Source organism: Natrix helvetica (assembly GCF_964273705.1).
Source record: "Natrix helvetica genome assembly, chromosome: 4".
Lineage (NCBI taxonomy): Eukaryota > Metazoa > Chordata > Lepidosauria > Squamata > Natricidae > Natrix > Natrix helvetica.
The window spans coordinates 123346809-123369629 of record NC_138550.1 but is presented as its reverse complement, the minus strand read 5'-3'; positions in this window follow the sequence as shown (position 1 = coordinate 123369629).

Sequence of the window (22821 nt, the reverse complement as noted above, 5' to 3'; positions counted from 1 at the left end):
ATTCATATCAAACCATCCAACTGAGCTGAGCTTCCTTAACAGCAAAAGCATAGGACATTACTGCCTTTAGACATTCCCATCTAGATTTTGTGTTTTTGTATTCTGGTAGCACCAGAGCTCTGGAATCATGCAGCTCCAGAGGTGGGCATTTGAGGCTTCCTGAGTCACAAAACCAAGCAGTTCTACAAGTGACTCAACCATTTCCTTGGTCCCTGGTTACAAAAAAGCAAACGTGCTCAGCAATAGATTTGGTCCAAGCCTCCATGCTCAGAGAGCACTAAGGACTCCAAAATTCAACCCTGAGCCTGACATATTCTTTTCTATAAGTGGTTTTACTCCAAACTTTAAGAACTGAGTCAGTCTCATTTGACTTGTATACCAGCTCTGCCTGCACATGAAGTCCTTAGTGCTTGCACACAAAATATTGTTAAGAGACAAAAAGGAGTTTTTACCTGCCCTCCTTTGAATTGGATCAGTGGGGTGCATTTAAAATAATGGAACCATTAAATCAATATTCAGCATTGAGAGTTGCTAAAATGGCCTCCGTGTGAAATATCTGAGAATCCAGGGAAGCATGAGAGTTGCTGTTGGCGGCTATCCTGACCTCTTCAACAATTGAATGCACTTTTAGTTAATAGTAGTCTGGATGTGTTTTTATGTGTTTTTGGTCTGTAGAAAAATATTCTGCAACAAACATTCTATGAATGTTGTGCTTTATTTTGTTCCTAATCACCTAATTTGTGATTTCAAAAAAAAAAAAAAAAGCAAGCTGATCCTGGGCAGCTTTTTCTTTTCTCTTTCTCTCTTACTTTCTCTTCCTGCTGCTTTATCAGCTTTCGCTTCAATTCCTCTCTACAAATTTTGACTTCTTAGATTGCTAGTTCAAGTTATTGTTTTAAAAATTGTCCTGATTGAATCTCCTTGGTTTTGATTTCTTTCAAATCAAACTGTTAGGGACAGGGAAATTATTCAATTCCCTAAAGCTTGGGAGAAGCTAAAATAGGTAAGTGTTATGCAAAGTACAGAAAGGGAATAAGAAATCATAAGCTAAATAAAGGTATGAGAAAAGAAAATACAGTACAACTAATTCACACCAATATAAAAAAAAAACATGTCTCTCCATCCCTTCTCTCATACCAAACATCTTGCTTCCACAAAATTAGAACTCTTTTTCATACACTGCCTTTAATACTTTAAATTTCACCCAGGTCTCCTTGGCAGCATCTCATCAATATCACATAACTATGATTTGCTATTTCTTCCACTCTCTCATTCTTCTTTGCAAGTCCATCCTTGGCATTATTTTACTACCAGTTCGCTCATGTGCAGAAATGTCCAGGCAGGTGGGCAGAGCCTCCACCCCCACCACTACCAGTTCACCTGATCTGCGGCAGAAACCTACCTCTGAGCCTTGATCATTCTTTCTAAATACCAAATCACAATATATTCCTTTTATATTTACTGCTTAATTTTTCCTGTTAAGTCCAGGTTTTCTAGCTGATGTCAACTTATCACACATACTCACAGCATGTTAATCCATATCAATATATAGGATTTGAGAAAATATGTAATAAATATAAATAATTTAAATTGAGCACAATCAATCAAACAAATATTTAATTGAACAAAGGTAGCTTTGAATTAGAATATTTGAGATTTTCTTGACAGGGTTATAGAGGGAGGGGAAATCCCTCTCTTTTTTCCCCCTTTCTATACTTTCCTTCATCCTGTAGAGATTCAACTGCATATATTGGGAACTGAGGGATGGTAGAGATGAGAGACAGCTATAGGTCTCCAAAAATTAGACTTGCAAGATCTGTTGAGAAATTTTTTATTTCAAGAAATAAACATAAAGATAGACCAGGTAGTGATCTAGGCCAACAGTAATGAAGAAGATCTGACTGCTTTGAGCACAACATTCTAACTTAAATTTAATTTAGTTATTGGGGTGCTATCTTCTTTTATCTACAAATGTTTTTACTTTCTCCACCCAGGAATGTCAGAAGATGCTTCTACCACTGATCTATGTATTATAGTAATATTGACACTGAATAGCAACTGACATCCAAGATTTCTGACAATTTCTTTTAGCTCTTCATGGATTGTCTAGAATTAAAACTGAGACCTTCCAGATATAGAACATATGCTGTTTAATGAAGGACATTTTTGTAGAAACAACAACACAAGTTTTCAGTCTGATGCCATTGGTCATCAAAGGAACTCTTTAGAATGCAATAATTTTGTGACCCCAACTATTTCCCAAGGTTTTTTTCTTTATATGGGAGATCAATAGATTTATAAATTCTCCAGCAACTATGTTGACAAACTGACTATGGCCAAAAGGAACAGAGGCTATGTTTTCATGTATAAGATATACATTCATCTCAGGCTTCTGAAGTAAAAAAAGCAGGAATATCAAATGCAGCCTAAGACATTTTGCTACAAAAACAGTAGTATTTCATGATTCTAGAGAGGAAGAGGAGGATGAGGATGAGGATGATAAGGGTGTTACAGCTGAACGGCACTACTTGACTATTGAGCTCAAAGTTCTTCATAGCACATATAGTGCACTACTAAACAACAGCTTCAAGTCAGTGGAAAAAGACCCCTACATACTATCCTGGTACTCTGGTTAAATGGGTCATACTGATATAATACCAGAAGCCTCTTGCTCGTAGAATTTGTACAAACACAGCTTTGGGCATTTTATTTCATTAAAACAGAAATAATCAGTTAAGTATGGGAGATGACGTCTTCCCTGGTTTGTGTGTTCAGTTGATCCAAATCCCAGGAGAGGGAGGAATAGAGTGCTTTGTGTTCAGTGTAACTCATAGTTAATTTCACAAAAGGACATATTCTTGCCACCTCTGTAGTTAGGATCCAAAGGTGTCAGACAAAGCTTCAAAGCTACGTGATATTTTGGGAGGTTATTTTCTCATACTTTGGGAATTAATTTGGACCCAAGAGACTATCAGGCTCTCAATGCAGGAGAATTTAGAAAAGGGAGAGCAACTCTCAATCACATTAAAATTGGTCAAAGTACAGTCACTTACCTTGTGAGTTTTTATCTGCTTTGGGTAATGTCAATCTGATCAACTGATGTGTGCACTCTGTCATCTCTGCTGCTGGGAGAAAACTTTGGAGAAGTTTTAAATGTAAGGAAGAAGACAACAGAAGGAAACCTGCTAATCACAAATGAAGTTTGATTTGGATGAGGATTTGTCATACAGAAGCTTTTGGGAGTGTGTTTAACAATGTGGCAATGAAAGCCAGAAGTTGGGAACTCTCACTACTGAGGTATTTAATCTATCTTGCAATGGTGTTAGACTGAAGTGTAAAAACTCAATGATTTTTATAAATTTGGGGGACAAAATAGCACTCCCCCCCCCAAGGATTGGCTTTTATTTCCTAAGACCAAGCACAATTGAGAAGTAAGTTTATTGATGAAATGACAACATATTTCCTTTTAAAAAAAATAGAAAGAAAGAAAAGAAAAAAGAAAAAAAAGCCAGACCATAATTTCAAGCTGCCTCTCAGCTACCTTTAGCTACAGAAAAGATAGCTATAATACAGAATGACACACTCATGTCCATCAGAGGAAAGCAAGAGAAAAATATTATAAAAAAATAAAGTGATTAAATCTAACCTGAAATGGTGTTTTCTGAAGCCATTTGTAAGACTGAGGTAGAGGGAGATATTTTATTATTTTGTTTTATTTTAGAATTGTTTTTCCTTTCTTCCAGGAACTCACCGTAGCACCACAAAAGTTTTTCCTTCAATTTTTCATATAAGATTCCTGTGAAATAAGTTAGACTTTTGAGGACGTGACTGTTTTCATGTCTAAAACTGCTCTCTTTGGTTCTAGTCCAACATGCTAACCATGATATCAATTTTTTTCTGAAATATTGTGCTATCATAACTTGGTAAATTTATCCAGAAATTGGCATAGGTACTCCACATCTCAAAAGAGAGCCATTCCTTTAGTCACTATAATGCTTCTATTTCAGGTTATGGAATTATATAGTACTATGGGCCAAATTATTTAAGATTCAGTTATGTCATATCCCATTCCAAAGTAGTGCTTTTAATTAACTTCCTGGATGCTCATGCTAATGAAAATTGACTTGAAAAGAAATATATTCTAAGCACAAGACAGTACCCTGAGTCCAATCTCAGCTCCAATATTGACCATATCCATTTATTTAGTTGTTTCCATGTTAAGAAATGTACTCCTATTAAATGCATTAACAAGCATGTAGGTAACCTATAAATATGTTTTTATTTGGTCAAGATTTTAAACTGTTAATTGGCTTTAATATTAATAACATTAGCGTTTAAACTTCTGTATTAGGCAGCAACTTGGTTTTTTGAGCAGGAAAGTAAAGGATGCAATGAATAATAATAACAACATTGATACATATCAATGAATTTACGTTTTGTTTTATGCATTTATAAGAAAACTTTAATTGTATTTTTATTAGCCATATCTTTTTCATAACTCAGTTTAAAGTCATATCTGAATGTAGTAGGCAAACATTTAAATACAAATAGACATATACAATTCAATACACATATTTTCTATACATTTTAATATGTGTCCAACATCTCATATAATAACTCAGTTCACAGTCTCAGGATATGACTGAGTAAGCCTAACTAATGCTTAGCTAACTATGATTTGTAATTACAATTACAGGTATTACCATATCTTTATTCTCAAAATGATCATTTGAACCTGTTTGCAAACTATGGTTTATAGTATTATGGTATTACTTCTAAATTTATCAAATATTAACTACAATTGTACTATTGTACTTAATGTCTCTTTTAGTTTGAAAGTCTCTGGAAGTATGAGCTTTAAGTAAGCTTTAAATATCCAAATAAATCAGCAAAATAAACCATTGTTTGTTAGACATGAAGTACTGTTTAGCAACAGTAACAGACTTATATACCGTTTCATAGTGCTTTTAACCCTAAGCAGTTTACAGAATCAGCATATGGCCCTCAACAATCTGGGTCTTCATTTTACCAACCTCGGAAGAATGGAAGGCTGAGTCAACCTTGAGCAAGTGAGATTTGAACTGCAGCTAGCAATCAGCCGAAGTAGCCTGCAGTACTGCACTCTAACCACTGTGCCACCTCGGCTCTTTTAGTGCCTGTGACATTATCATCAATAATTTCAACCTTTCACATAGTTTCATTCAGAACAGCCTTATGAAAGAAGTTGCTAATTCCTCAAAGGACTTCTGGGTTGTAGAGACTTTGTTCAGTTATTCCTGAATTTCAAAACTATTATGTTTCAATATTCCTGTAATACAACATGTGCTGCTTAGTTTGCAAGCCTTTCCACATTTTGGGGGGCGGGGGGGGGGGGAAATAATGATTTTAACTATTTCCTAAGGGGTTAATTTTTGCAAAGAGTGTCTAAATCTGCAGAATGATAAAAATAAATATACAGAAGAGTTAAAAGAAAGAAAGACATTATATATACAAGCAGAGTCTTTTCCCCAGATAGCATTTTAGTAAAAATAAAAGGTTGTCTGGACATCCTCATGATTCATCTCCATTGCCATCTGTTAGGAGAAATGAACCATCTTCACTCATTAAATCATAAACGATTCTATTTTATAAATTTGTGTTGACCTAGTGACCTGAAGCCTAATCACTCAGATAAAGACATAGCATAGTGATGATGGATGCTTTTAAGCCCACTTTCTGCTTAGCTTTACATCAGTGTTCAGGAATGCTATTATCCTGTTTTCCATGCTATATTTAAGGCAATTAATATTTCAGTCATCCAGTAAGCCAGCAAAAGCATCAGATCTCCGCTTCTAACATATTGGGAAACTTGAATATCTACAGAACATTGGAAAGAGAAAGAATCTATTTTTTTTCTAATCCGCATGCAAAGTTGAAAAATTGTCAATGTTTGTAATGCTAGACTCCAATGACGCTAAGGTATAGGAACAGACTGGAAAATACTAAGTTTAATAAGCTGATAATCTTAGTGTACAAACCAGTCCTGCCAGGATTTTAACTTGGAATTTTAACATTCCCCTGAATGTGAAACCTCAAGAGCCAAATAGAAGTTCTATCGTTCAAAGTACCAACTTCTATTATTTTGAGAAATGCCATGTGTGTGTACAGATGAATAGAATTATGATTTCATAAATGACCTATTTTTGACCAGATATAACACCATACTACAGAAGAAATTATACATGAAAGAATATGGACATTGCTTAGTCTCATATGAGATTTCCAACTCAAAAATTGTGGAACAGCAAATTCAGGACAAAATGTATCTCCGGCCAATGGGATATTATTTTTCAGGAAACAACACATAGTTACAGCAGCTTGTAATTTAACAATATTAAACAATGCCCACAACAATTTTCAAAATTATTTTCTGTAACTTGTTCATTAGTTAGAAAGGGGTGGGGTGGGGGAAACTTGATAGTGCAATTTCACTTCCTCATCCTTAATCTGTAGCTTTGTAATATGCAAACAGCTAAGTATCTGAAGCCATAACAGAGTTGAATTATCTTATGATGCAGACTTTTAAACCTTTATCTCCTCTTCCCCTTTTTTCTATCCTGTTTGGATAGTCTACATAGTTTCTCTTTCACTGCTTCCAATCAAAACAAAACAAGGGGACAGAAAACTATATTCTGCTTTCTGTATTATTTTCATTGTATTACTGTATTACTCTAGCTTTCGGCAGAATATTCCAGGTCAGGGGCCAAAGTCAATTCAAATCAGAAAGTTTCTGTAGCTCAGAGTAATCAGAGATTACTTTGTCAAGTGCACTAAATGCCATATTCAGCTCATTCAGTAACTCACAGACCAAAATTATTGTCTGTCACATTTCTGAGCAAAGCTTCAATATAATACAATACAATGTAATAGCAGAGTTGGAAGGGACCTTGGAGGTCTTCTAGTCCAACCCCTTGCCTAGGCGGGAAACCCTATACCATTTCAGAGAAATGGCTATCCAACATCTTCTTAAAGACTTCCAGTGTTGGGACATTCACAACTTCTGGAGACAAGCTGTTCCACTGATTAATTGTCCTAGCTTTCAGGAAATTTCTCCTCGGTTCTAAGTTGCTTCTCTCCATGATTAGTTTCCACCCATTGCTTCTTGTTCTACCCTCAGGTGCCTTGGAAAATAGTTTGACTCCCTCTTCTTTGTGGCAACCCCTGAGATATTGGAACACTGCTGTCATGTCTCCCCTAGTCCTTCTTTCTATTAAACTAGACATACCCCGTTCCTGCAACCATTCTTCATATGTTTTAGTTTCCAGTCCCCTAATTATCTTTGTTGCTCTTCTCTGCACTCTTTCTAGCATCTCTACATATTTTCTACATTGTGGTGACCAAAACTGAATGCAGTATTCCAAGTGTGGCCTTACCAAGGCATTATAAAGTGGTATTATAACTTCACGTGATCTTGATTCTATCCCTCTGTTTATGCATCCTAGAATTGTGTTGGCCTTTTTGGCAGCTGCTGCACACTGCTAGCTCCTATTTAAATGGTTGTCCACTAGGACTCCAAGATCCCTTTCACAGTTACTACTGTTGAGCAAAGTACCACATATACTCTACCTGTGCATTTCATTTTTCTTGCCTTAATACAGAAACTTATTCTTTCCACCACTGAATTTCATTTTATTAGATAGTGCCCAATGTTCAAGTTTGTCAAGATCCTTCTGTATCTTAAGCCTGTCTTCTGGAGTGTTGGCTATTCCTGCCAGCTTGTTGTCATCTGAAAATTTGATGAGTTCCCCATTTATTCCCTCATCCAAATCATTGATGAAAATGTTGAAGAGTACTGGGCCCAAAACAGAGCCTTTGGGTACTCCACTGCATACTTCCCTCCATGAAGATGCAGTTCCATTGAGGACTATACGTTGAGTGCGGTTGGTCAGTCAGTTATAAATCCATTTGGTGGTGATGCTGTCTAACCCACATTCTTCTACTTTATCTAGCAGTAGGTTATGGTCTACCTTATCAAATGCATAACTGAAGTCCAAGTGAACTATATTGATGGCATTCCTCTGGTCCACTAATTTTGTCACATTATCAAAGAATGCAATAAGATTAGTCTGGCATGATCTGTTTTTGACAAACCCATGTTGGCTTTTGACTATCACTTAGTTTGCTTCTAGGTGTTCACTAATTCGTTGCTTGATTATCCAGAACCTTTCCTGGTATTGACGTCAGGCTGATAGGTCTATAGTTTCCAGGATCTATTTTTCCCCTTTTTTAAAGATGGGAACCACATCAGCTCTCTTCCAGTCCTCTGGAAGTGCTCCAGGATCTCTGAATGATATAGTTCAGTGGTTCTGAGATCTCATCTGCCAGTTCCTTCAGAACCCTGGGGTGTAATCCGTACGGTCCTGGTGATTTGAACTTGTCTAGGGTAGACAGGTGCTCACTTGCCATTTTCTTCCCTATTTCAATTTGTGTTCCTAATATGATTTTTGTGATGCTGTTTTTGATAGGTTGGATTGTTTTATACCTTTGTGTAAAGACAGATGCAAAAAATGAGTTAAATAGTTCTGCTTTCTCCTTGTTGCTTGTCACCTTCTTGCCACTTTCTCCCAGCAATGGACCAATTGTTTCCTTAACCCTTTTCTTGTTTTTAACATGTTGGAAGAAGCTTTTTTTGTTATTTTTTACTTTTGTGGCAAGCCTTTCTTCGTTGTGAGACTTAGCTTTCCTCACTTCATCTTTACATGCTTGGGCTATTTGCTGATATTCTACCTGATCTTTTTTATCTTTCAATTTGTAAGAGAGTTCTTTATGCAGCCATGCTGGTTTCTTTTGGGAGCTGTTATTTTTCTTCTTCATTGGTATTGTGCTAGATTGGGCTTTTGTAATCTCATTTTTTGAAATTTCCCAAGCTTCTTGAGCTTCAATATATACCACATTATAACAATGACAATTCACAACAGTAGTATTCGATGATAACTAGATCCTCCTTGTTATGAAGGGGACAAACTTTTAATTAAAAACAGTGAGGTGCTTCCTGCTAACAATAGGCCTTTGAAGAGGGGAAACCTGTCATCAGCCACCTTTCAATGTATATTAAGTTAACAGCACCTTAGATAAAGAGAAATGAAAAATACATGACACCAAGTCAAAGAAAAATTGCATTATTGCAGACAATTAACAATTATGTATCATACCACTTTTATTGCTTTCACTAGGAAACAATTCTTCTGTTTCTATATTTAGAGCTTATGTTCTTTATTCTGTGTCTATATAAGTGGCTAATGACGCTGCAGTTATAAAAATGTGTTTTCAAGAAGTCAGAAAAGGAAGCATTTCCGGTTTTAGAGATTCATGAAAGCTTTTAGATTTAAATATCTTTTTAATTTTGAAAATACACTACTGACTTCTTTCTCTCTCTCTCTCCACCCACACCCTGGAACAGCATCTCCTGCCTTTGAGATATGTATGACGCCCAGTTTCCTGGGGTTCTGGAAAGCCCTCAACATCTGGCTCTGTTCCCAGTCCTGGAGTGTCTGAATATATTTGCGGAGCCCTTGTCAAATGTGTACTGTTCATTATTTTAGTTATTTTAATCCAGGCTGCCTATTTATGTGTGTTTAAACTGTTTTTTTTTTTTGTTTAAGATTTGTAAACTGCCAAGAGTGTAATTGATTGGGTAGCCATAAAAAAATAATAAATTGAATTACTACTTGCATGTATTTTTAGCCGATGATATTTTCAATAGTAGATTCAGACATTGTTTTCAATATTATTACATAGGCATATGGTATTGTATGAAATAAATGAATTCAAGTTAATTTATACATTAGGTTTTGAATACAGTGACCATACGTACTTTATTTCGGAAAGCTATTCTTTAGATTTCTTTCACAAAAAATCAGTTTTGTTCTTTATTTTGGTTGTTTAATTTGTGCAGTACAAATTGTACTTCAGATGGAAGGGACGTGATGCAGACTCAGTCAGTTAAAGCATTTTAATGGGAAGAATCTAAGAAAAGAGACTTTTGTTGTATTAATCTCATCCTATGAAATAGGATATGAAATATATAATCAAGGAGAGAAGCAACTTAGAACTGAGGAAAAATTTCCTGACAGTTAGAACAATTAATCAGTGGAACAGCTTGCCTCCAGGAGTTGTGAATGCCCCAACACTGGAAGTCTTTAAGAAGATGTTGGATAGCTATTTGTCTCTGAAACGGTATAGGGTTTCCTGCCTAGGCAGGGGGTTGGACTAGAAGACCTCCAAGGTCCCTTCCAACTCTACTATTGTATTGTATTATGTTAGAGGGACGTGGTGGCTCAGTGGCTAAGACACTGAGCTTGTCGATCAGAAGGTCGGCAGTTCAGTGGTTTCAATCCCTAGTGTCGCATAATGGAGTGAGCTCCGGTTACTTATCCCAGTTCTGACAACCAGAAGTTTTACATTCAGTACTTGCATGTAAAAATGCAAATAGAAAAATAGGAACCACCTTTGGTGGGAGGGTACCAGCGTTCTCTGCACCTTCGGTGTTTAGTCTTGCTGGCCACATGACCATGGAGACGTCTTGAGACAGCGCTGGCTCTTTGGCTTTGAACAGATATAAGCACTTCCCCCTAGAGTCGGGAATGATTAGCCATATGTGCGAGGGGAACCTTTACATTTACCTTTATTATGAAATATGTTGCCCCCTGAAGTTGGCCCTCTTTCTGTTCATTTTCTGGAAGAGCATGATGATATGGCTCTAATATGGAGTATTGAGATGTAAAAGTGACAGGCAAGGGGTAGCTGGTAGATTGATGCAACTTCTCCTTCTTTATAACTTTATTTCTGCATGGCTTTTTATGTGTATTTCATTATTATTTTTACTTTAAAACCACCCAGTCATTTAGATGGTGAGATCAAAAATGTATAAATGTTATTAATAAATAGAATATTCTGACTCACATTGAAAATTATGGAAATCGAGTTGTCCTCTTAAAATGAGTTTACATATGCTGTTTGGTTTTATATATATTTTTATTAGAATATGCAATTTTGGTTTTCTTGGTTTTGCTCTTGAATATTCCTTTGTAAAGCAACGTTATAAACGTAAGGTTTTTTTATTATTTTTTATTCTATTTATGGAAATTCTGAGTCATCTAGGTCATGGTTGTCCCAATGGTGCTTTTTCAAAAGGCAACTGGACTTTGGTTTTTCCATGAAGATGTTTTGCTTCTCATCTAAGAAGCTTCTTCAGTTCAGTTCTTCTTCTTCAGAACTGAAGACGCTTCTTGGATGAAAAGCAAAATGTGTTCAAGAAACAACGAAGTCCAGTTGCCTTTTGAAAAAGCATCTTTGGGACAGCCAAAAGAATATGGTTATTGTAATTAGTTCATTAAGTGATTATCACAAAGGATGCTCCCTTTCATGGCATTCCATAAAGCCCCTGTCACCTGGCCTCCCCTAACCTGGAGTTTGAGGTATTTGTGGAGCACTTCTTGTACCTGTAGGTGTTATCATTTGGGTGCTGTAGACCAGGCTGCCCGAGGATGTGAGTATATGTGTACATTTAATAGTTTTTATTGTTTCTGGATTTTGTAAGAGTCTAATAGAGTGGGCAGCTATAATACATTTAACAAATTAAATTACAGTAAATTATATTATCAGTATGACACTGATATAAAGCCAGCAATGCATATCTTCTTGTCCCACTCAATTAGGAAGTCAAGGCTGCTTGCTAAATTCTTCTAATGACAATCAAAATATCAAGCTGTAGATATATTTAAAATGGAATAAAAATAATAAAGCAGCTTATTTACAATGTTTTATTATGTTTTTGCATCTAGACAATTCTAAATGCCTAGAATTAACCATTTCATTTCCCTGTCAATCTAGCCATAATACGTTAGTGATGAGAACTTCACTTAAAGACATTTGTAGGGTTCCAAATTAAGGCAAATCAGTCTAGAATAAGACCAAAGACTTGGTTAGGTGATCTGTCTAGCTCAGAGGTGGTAATCTACCAGTTTGGACCGATTTGCCCAAACCAGTAGGGGAAATTGTGGAAATTGCGGAAATTGCGGTTGCTATCCACGCACTCGCCCTGGCTCTATTTCATTCTATTTGGGGATGTTTTTTTAACACAGCACATGCGCTGAAGACCGGGTGCATGCATGAATGGGGCGCATGTGAGCGAAGTGAGTACACGCACACACACACACACACACACATTTGCAAACTGGTAGGGAAGATAAATGAAAACCATCCCTGGTCTAGCTCAATAAAACATTAACCTCTTGGCTTAACTGGTACTTGTACTGGATTAATGCATGAAAATTTATATAGATTTCTATACAAGTCTGACTAGGCATTTAGTTTCTAGATATGTCATTCAATAGAAAAGTTTTGTTTAAACATTTTTTTCAAATCTGCCAGTACTTAAAGAATACCTTTTTGGATTCAAGCCTGAAATTCAACCAAATGGCTGATACCAGCTTATGCTGACATATACTTCCTGATTCAGACTAAATGTTAGCCAACCAAATATTATTATGATCTATATTGCAAAATCTGTACAAAGCAAATAATGAAAACTGTTATATATGCATGTTTTGGTCCATTTTGGAAACTCAAAATAGAAAAACATAAAACCAACGTATTTAAATTAAAATATAAATATATTCATATGTTTCCAATTAGTAAAATAGTTAAATATTTAGAATTATAGAAATAGCGTTTTATATTATAGCAATAGCACTTAGACTTATATACCACTTCACATTGCTTTACAGCAGTGTTTCTCAAACTTGGCGACTTTAAGTCCTGTGGACTTCAACTCCCAGAATTCCCCAGCCAGCTATGCTGGCTGGGGGATTCTGGGAGTTGAAGTCCACAGGACTTAAAGTCGCCAAGTTTGAGAAACACTGCTTTACAGCCTTCTCTAAGTGATTTACAGAGTCAGCATATTGCCCCCAACAATCTGGTTCCTCATTTTACCGACCTTGGAAGGCTGAGTCTGGTAAACCTTGAGCCTGCTAAGATTTGAACTGCCAAATTGCTGGCAGTCAGCAGAAGTTGCCTGCAGTACTGCATTCTAACCACTGGGCCACCACAGTTCTTGCAAGATTGCACTTCAACAACTATGAGGGTTCATATTTATCATACCTGGACTAGAATATATTTCTGGTCATAACATAGTAGAGGCAAAATAACAGAAATCTATAGACTTTTTATCGAAAGAAAAGTACAATGCCATACAATGTAGCTATTTATTTTTATAGTTTTAAGATATAATGAAAATTGGAACTAAAAAAAAAACCTGGAGGTATATTAGTAGCTATACATACAAAAACCTGTTATCCAGCAGGCAGAATCTATACCTTAAAGAAAAATAGTTTAAGCCTTACATCTCACCCCCCCCCCCCACACACACACCTTTTTTTTTAAAGAGTCAAATGATTAACAGCTCTCCCACACAATTCTTAGGGAAAAATATGAAGGATAAACATTTAAGTTTGGCTGCATACTTTTTATCACGCCACAAAAAAATTAAACGAGAACTTTTTTTCTCATTGAATCATTCCTGTATTTGTTTCTCAATTTTAAAGTTTTGTTTTGTTGATAAATTCTTAATATTGTAAGGTATCTCAATTACTCAAGAAGCAATCTAGAGTATTACTTTTTAATATTGAAGAGTTGCTCATTTTTACTAAGACAGCTCTATTATTACATTTGCTTTGCTTTTAATAGTAGGGTTAAAATACCTACCTGAACTAACAATTAAAGACAAACTATGCCCTTTCATTATGTGGAATAATGAGCCATTTACATACGATGGAGAAAGAAAAACCTGCCAGAAAACTTCAATAAATGCAAGACATTAAGACAACATTGTTATTTTCCTCCATTTCAGGCAAATGCATTTTTCATCATCTTTTTTTTCAAAGCCAGCTATGTATTTAAAAGCAGAGGTAATTTCTACGGAGTATCAAGAATATGACATCAATATGTATAATTATCTTTCCATCAGCTGCTCTGGTACATTTTATTGGGCTCAACAATAGAAGGTTGTTTCCTTTCTGAAATTACTCAGGCAGCCACTTATTTGCATGCAGCAGAATGCAAAAGGCAACACAACACTTTGTTACTTGTTTTGTGTAAAGCATTTTGGCCTGGAACTTCATCCCAAAGCCTATAAAATTTGATTATTTATTTACTTAATTATCCAGACAGCCATCCAGACATCTATCTATCATCTATCATCTATCTATCACCTATTAAAGCTATGTACCCATTCATCTTAGAAATAAATTATTCTGGTCAAAGTACAAGAAATTATAAAACAGGATTATAAAACAGGATTTTCTCCACAAGTGGATTGTCCACTTGTCCATATGCTCAGTCAGGAATATTCAGAATTGATGGGTGGGAATAAGAGAGACTTTACAGTCTCCTCCCATACAGTGGTGGGATTCCAAATCTTTTCCTATCAGTTCTATGAGAACACACTTTGCGCATGCACACACACTTAAGGCACACTTTACGTATGGATGCAACACTCAAAGACCGCAAAGTGTTTTGGGTGCCAAACCGGTAGTATTGCCGGCAGAATCCACCTCTGTGCAACACTCACACACAAACATACATATACACATTCTCTCTCTCTCTCCCTCTCTCTCTCTCTCTCTCTCTCTCTCTCTCTCTCTCTCTCTCTCTCTCTCTCTCTCTGCATGCATGCATGCATGCATGCATGCATACATACATACATACATACATACATACATACATACATACATTATATGTATATATATATATTACATGGGAAAAGACCCAAATACAACAAGACCATGTATGTATCTTTTGGCTTCATGGTTGTGCGAGTAAAGCGTGGTCGGAGTTGCCATCTCTCTATAAATCTAGGTTTGTGTGTGTGGAGTGCTGGCTTTGTTGCTGTAAGTGGGTTGATTGGCTGTTTAGTTGCATCCTGATTGGTAGATGGAGTTGATGTTATAAATTGGTCGGCTGATGATACGATGATACAGGATGATACGAAACAATACGATATATATTTTACATGGGAAAAGACCCGAATACACAAGACCAGCATACACACACACACACACACACACACATAGAGCTGTGCGTGTGCGTGTTTAAGCATAACACTGGAACACCTTGAGCAATTTCAACCAAACTTGGTACACATATGACTTACTCTATGGAGAAAAATACTGTGTAGGTAAGACACCCCTAACACTCTTTGCGGTGTTACAGCCTGTTGTGCCATACTGCCATACTGGCTTCTACTGTACAATGCAGTGGAGTTGCCATGATAACATCATCACGGTACTCTACAAGGGGGCTCCCTCCGGTAAGGGGAAAAATCCAACATTAGAAATTATGCTTGATCCAGACATTTTCCCCCTATAAATAAATACTTGGGCAATCGACTAGTTCCAAATAAAATCAAAGCTGTCATCTACCCAATAGTAATCACTTATTTCTTACTTCAAATATGTTGAAATTGGAGATCACTTCAGGACCCCGAAGGTGATGGATGTTACTGTCCGCTGCTCGTCTCTCCGGTGGGCTCCTTTTAGGAGCACAGGAGGTCTTGGAGGGACCATCTGCTGTAAGGCGGCTTGCTGGTGCCGCCGGAAGCGGCATTGGGGGGTTTCCAGCGTTGCCTCAGGATCCAGGGAGTGAAGGGGGGTGCATAGCGCAGCTGTCGGCTGCCTGTCCCTTCGCTGAATGGATTCCGGAAGGAAATAATCAATTAGAAGTTGCAGTAGAAGTGTCGGAGGTGAGAAGTTTGCTCTAATCTCTTTTAACACCATTTAATTGATGAGCAACAATTTTTGCAAGTTGTGGATTCAATCTATTTGAAGTTGCAAGATTGGAGGGGGGGTTTCACCCCCCTCGGGTAACACAGCATTTGGACTATCTCTCGATCTCGAAATGGAGTGAAAGAGTAAAACGTTGAACTACCACTTGTACTAACTCCTGGAGCCTCCCCTGTTTTGTGATCTTTCTGGATTTGGATTATTTGATTTTCTTCTTTTAGCTTGAACTGTGACTAAGGATCAACTTTCACTTCTGGGCTTGTCTGCCTCCATGGCATCACCCAGCTGTGCATTCCCCAGACACCATTTCTTTTGTATAAGACTTACACTTATCTCTGAACTTAACAAATAGGGCCCAGAAAACCACCTCTTAGTAAGGCAGCTTCGGTGCCCACCTCCTCTACATCCAGTCCAACAATCCAACAGATGAAAATTTCATCATTCCTACAACAAGAAGGGACCAGAGAGAGTTCAAAGGAATTATCTGTTACCCAAATGTTCCAGGCTATTATGAAGGGACAAGAAGAACTGAAAAAAGAGGTGACATATTTTAAATAACAGCTCAGAGATATACAGCAGCAAACAACAGAAAATAAACAGAGGGTTGGTGTGCTGGAGGAAGGCGTGGCTGAGCTGAAGGAGGAGGTGAGGGTGACTCAGAAGGGGAATAGAGAATTGGAAAATTTCATGATAAAGATGGAACTTGAAAGAATGTCCCTTTTTCTCAGATTCCAGAACCTACCCGAGACAGAAGATTAAGATCTTAAGGATACTATGTGTACAATCTTAGCAGAATATATTAAGAGAGATAAAGAAAAGTTGTGGTGGGATATGGACCTGGTTTATAGAATCAATTCAGAATATGCAAGAACACATAATGTTCCAAGGGAAGTCCACGTTAAATTTCTTGGGAAGACCACAAGGGATGAGGTTTTGGGAGCCCAAAAGGGGGGACCACTAAAATATAAAGATAAAGAAATTGCCATTCTTAAACAAATTCCGAAAAAAATAAGAGATAAGAGGAGGAAGTATTCCTCCTTATCAAAGAAATTATATAACAAATGAGTTTGGTTTAGATGGTTATTGCCAGAGGGAATGTTGATCTTCTGGGAGGGAAACAGAATTAGAATCAATACAGTTGTGGAGGCAGAGGCCTTCATGAAAAAACACAGTGCCCTACTAGAGGACGAAACTATAAGAGGTAGTGAAAAAGGTGATAATACCAAAGATATGAGGGAGGGAAGGGCTGTGGCTCCGCCAGGGGACAGGGGAGAGGGAGCAATATTGAAAAGACTCAGGTCACAAAAATAAATGTATTTGAAATATCATTGTAATTGTTGATATATTAGAAAGTGGCAAAAGAGATGATTTAACATATGGTTGATACAATGTATAACAAGATGCTGTTTCTGCTTATCTTTTGCCTTTTTTTTTTCTGTAAAAGTTGTGAGATTTGGAGAGATTTCTACTTTCAGCACGATGTAGCTGCCAAAAATTTTTGTATATCCACCTAGCCTTCCCTATAAATGTTTAAAAACCAAGAAAATTCTTTTTTAAAAATGTTGAAATTGATTGTCAACATATGTTGCAAAGAGGATGACTGGAGATACTGGAGATTCTTTGGGCCTCCTGAAGGATGTCTGTCAACCTTCCTTTTCTTTCAAGTGTTTTCCTGAGCCCTTAACCTCACTTTGATAGTGTTAAAGCAGGGGTGTCCAAACTTGGGAACTTTAAGACTCGTGGACTTCAACTCCCAGAATTCCCCAGCCAGCCATGCTGGCTGGGGAATTCTGGGAGTTGAAGTCCACAAGTCTTAAAGTTCCCAAGTTTGGACACCCCTGTGTTAAAGGAATAAGCGAAAGGTCAAATCTTTCAGGAGACCTTTGTTTGCAAATTCATAAGATCAATCTCTGGTGCCCTGGTTTAGATTGCAATTCAGAAATTATATAGGGTCCATTACACATTTTGCCTTTAATGCCATGATAAAGACATTGCCTAATTTTTAATCAGTTTGATTTTTGTGTAATTGCATTGCATAGGAGTGCTATTTGTAAAATTAAAGGCTGGATTTCAAATACTCTATACTGTTAACATCTGATGAATTTATTAAATGCTTTAGCGGCACTGTGCTGCTATACCAAAAGCAGACGTTGTCACAAAAGCCTGATCTACTGTACTTCAGTATCAGGATACAACCTGAGAAAGTGATGGTTTAGTACAGTGTTTCTTAACCTTGTCAACTTTAAGATGTGCCAATTTCAGCTCCCAGAATTCCCCAGCCAGCCAACTCTGAAAGTTGAAGTCCATTTTTAAATTGACATTGAGAAACATTAGATTAATATGTAGAACCACACCGGTTCAGAAATGCGGCGTAAACCTATCACATATAATATCCAATGTGCTGAATTTGCATAATATCATTTTTTTAAAAAAAATAATTGAACAAGAGGTCAGTTTAATTAGACAATTTCCTCCGCCTTGTGCTTATGGGACCAAAAAAGCTATTCTTGTGTCAGTACCATATAATACCTTCGCTAGATTGTTCATTATCCAACAATATTTGCCAGTGCGTTAGTACATAATGTGAAAAATAAGTTGAAGCAGGCTCAAAATTATAGAAAGCTGTGTGTTACTGGCTAATTTCATGATTTCATACATAACAATAACACTAGAAAAAAATAGTTCTCTCAGTTAGATATTTTTAGATTCTGGACTCATAGATTTTATGAACAGTGGGAGATCTTTAGATGGTAATGTGCAATGCTGCACAACTGAAAATATACTAGGCTACCAGTCCTGCAACATTTCTCAGCTCTTCTACCAAGCAGTGCTACCGAGATCTGGGAAATCACTTCAATTGGTCATTTGCTCACAAGAGAAATCTGTGGATGATTATATAAAGAACATATGAATATACACCACTGCTTTCATAACCCTACTTATTCCATTGATATTTGTTCTTTCAAGTAGAAAACTGAGAGTGTCAGTATTTTGTTCTTAGCATACTTCCTCACAGTCTTTGCAGCGTTCCAAATGAAATAACAGATCAGTGGTTTGTGCACTGTCGTCTGTATTTGCTGATTTATTTGCGGCTCAGCTGTTGGCCATCCAAAACAGCAAAATTGATCAATCAGTCAAAATGTGTTTACAGCAGTTGTTCTCAACCTGTGCGCTGAGGATCACTGCGGGTGGGGATGGAGGGCGTAATGTCATGACCTGATGTCCATGAAAGCTTGAAGAAATGTTATGGTTTAAATATTGAATTAAGTCTTGGAGATCCGTGGCCATGGTCTGTGTCCACAAAAGGTATTTAAAGAGGTCCATAGTGAAGAAAAGGTTGTGAACCACTGGTTCATAGTAATATAGCTCAGCAAAGATTATGGGCAGTTGCTTTACTCATTGGCTAGGTAACTTCAGACTTCTGGATATTCATAGGTCCGAGAAAAGGAAAGAGGAAAAATGGCTTGCTGACTTCACAGTTCTCCCTGTATGAAAACTGCTTGAATTTCTTTGTCTACAACAAGTCAAAAATTTCACACCCCTTTGCTGATTTAACGCACAGTTGCGATGTATGATGTTTTGCTAATAGCACTCTAGCACAGGAAGCAGGAGAAAAACTGACTAGAATTCTGACATTCTTTCCATCTCCTGCTACCTGAACCTTTAAAGTGAGTCTGAGACTTTAAACTCTGAGACTTTCATCTGAGATGGTCTGTATGGGAAATATATGCTCTGCCGTTCAGTTACCCTGCCTAATTGCTGCATGTTATAAATGATGCTGGTGCTACAGAACTACTATTATAGCTAAAGCTCCAAACACGTATCCTCTCATTGTGAACAACATGTGGCTGGTCAAGATGATGGCATAGTAGAACAGAAAACCCTAGTTTATCATCAACAGGCTTTGTGACCTAGAAGGTATTTTAACTGTCTGCTTCATTCCATTTAATGTCTCTTTTTGGCTATCAGTTAAGCTTGTTCTGCATAGGGCGGGGAAGTTAAAAGGGAAGGAGGCAGGGATAAAGACACAAAAGAGAAGATATACCTTCTGAGAAACCCAGTGGGATTTCCTTTTGCTTAGTCTACTTTAACAGCACCACATTTCCTGCTGTGTATGCAAAAGCCAAAATAGAACAAAAAAAAATGAAACTGAGCTAACAAACGTGATAACTGTGCACTTTAAAACAACACCTTCTTTGAACTTTTGAAAGCACTGTAAACAAAGTTGTGCAGTTATTGCTGCCAAGCTCTGCTAACATATAATCCTAAACTACGAATCCTTAAATACTTCTGTCAGGAAATGTGCAACGAGGTTGGGCTCCTATATATTAACTTAAGAACATTAAACAGAAAATAAAGAAGGAAAACATTGTTGAAAAGTAATTAAAAAAATTTTTTTTTACATATGCTCCTCCAACCTTCACTTCACTTCAGCAAAGCAAATACCAATAGCACTTATTGTATCCCCTAATTTTTTTAAGTGGCCTAATGTTCCCACTTGACACAGAAGAAACACAGACAAAATAGCTCAACCTGAAATGAATCATGAGAAATTCATTTGTCTGCATCAAACAGACGCTTCTCTGAAATCAATAAATGTGAATGTCTTCCTTGTGCTCCTAAAATGCATAGTGCCAAAACAAACATGTTTGTAAGCTACTAATAGAATAAGCAAAATAATAAATAAAGAGCAGTGAGACATTAAATAATGATACATAACAAAACAACATACTGGCCTTCTCTAAAGTCCTCAAAATTTGTCCTCTGGGAAAAAAAAACTTTGAAAGACCCGACCCTGATATGATTTATCATACCATATGATTTATCTAGGACTAAGGGTGACATGATAGCTGTATTCCAGCATTTGAGGAGCTGCCACAAAGAAGAGGGGGTGAACTTACAGTATTTTGCAAAGCACCAGAGGACAGGACAAGAAAAAAATTGAAGGAAACCAAACAAAGAAAGAAGCAACCTGGAATTAAGAAGACACTTTCTAACAGTGAGAACAATTAACCAGTAGAACAGCTTGCCTTCAGAAGCTGTGAGTGCTCCATCACTGGACGATTTTAAGAAGAGACTGGGCAGCCACTTATCTGAAATGTTGTAGGGACTCCTGCTTGAGCAGGAGGTTGGATTAGAAGACTTCCAAGTCCTTCCAGCTCGATTCTGATTGCTTGAAATTTGTATTATAATATGCTCTAGTTTCCTCAATTGTATTGTGTTACTGTTTGTTTGTTTGTTTTGAGGAAGGGAGGATGTTGCTTATTTTCATGCTTTTCAATATATATATTGAAAGGGGCAAATAATAGTAATCAGGGTGCAAGAAATTGAATTCCTGACAACACATGTGACAGTTTCTTTATATAAAATATCATGTACATACTTCTGCCAGGCATTAGAATGCAAGTATACAATTGCAGCATGATGATATTCCCATGCCCAGGTCATCATTTTGGCATCATTGCATTTGCTCCGTACTCTGCTGTGTTCAGTTAAAACTTTTGGACCACATTTGAAATATTGTGGCTTCTTGTTGCCAAAACTTTCCTATGAAGAAACTGACTTTTCAGACTGTCCCCAAGAGATTTTTTATACTTCTGAGGAGGCAAAAGAATCTTAACAGACAATTCCCCCTTCCTTTTATTTTGCTAGCATTTCATAGGAGTAGTCAAAGTGATTTTTTTTTAAAACCCTAGAACTAGGATAAAAAATTGCCTGTCAAAATTCTACACTGATTTGAGGAGAGGGAAATTGGGTGGCTGATTTCTGTAAATTTCTCCGGGGAATTGAGAAATTATTTCTCAAGGGAATTTAACTGAAGCATTGGGAGCCAGAAAAACTGCATAATATTGGATAAATAGCACCATGCATGAAAGACAATGTTAGATGCATACACACAGACACAGACTTAAACTTTTTGGTTGCTTTTCTCTAAATCTAAGCAGGAAAAAGTTTGAATTTCTTCCCTGAAAGAATTTCAGAAATTCCCTTTTAAGGAAAGGGAAACCCAACTCTGATCTCTACAACCAACACCTTCATAGAACTCTCTACTTTAAAATAAACTGTTAAAGATAGGTTTTCAAATTATATGTGTGTACATACATTTTCTCACCACAAGAAACTTTTTTATAAAAAAATAAGCAATTGGATTAAAAACAAATCAAGCTCATGTAACCAGTTTTAAATAGACAAAAGTTCAGTGGCCTGACTAACCATCTAATGAAGGTGTCTAATTGTCGAGAAGGACATGCTAGGAAAAGCCTAATAAAAATAATATCATCAGTGATGCTAAGTACCAGCAATAGTTATAATTAGTGGAAATTACACATAAACACAGCTGGAAAAGGATATTCATGCTGTGCATGGTTGAGGACACAAGTATTTGTACACTGGTATTTAAATGTAACCTTCCATTTTATGTAATGTATCCAAGCCTTTGAGAGAAGGTCTCAGATATGAAGCAGGGTGGTAACATCTGTGGTCCAAAGCATGCTCTGAATTCCAGATGTTTAGGCACCATAACTTCGACTTCTCTTATTGCCACATTTATATTTTATATTACATTCTGATACCATCTAATGTTGCAAATTACATTTGAGAAAAACCTGTATCTGTTTAATAATTTAATAATAATAATTTTAATTTGTTAGCCGCTCCCTCTCCACAAAGGACTCGGGGCGGCGTACAGTAAAACAGATAAAAACATAAAAACACATAAACATCTAAATACACACATATACAGAGACATACATGCATGGAGGAGGTAACAATTACATCACAATCAGAATATTAAAAACCAGCTGTTAGTGTTAATAATTTTATGTAAACATGTTCTAAGCTTTAGGGATACTTCAGCAAATTTATCACTGTTCTAATTGAAAATCAATTAGAACAGAAATCTTGGGTAAATTTCTATGGGGAATGATTATACATTTTCTTCCTGGACTTTAAAAATGATGTAACATTAGAAATTCAGAATTTTTTAAATACCTGTCAGTTCTCT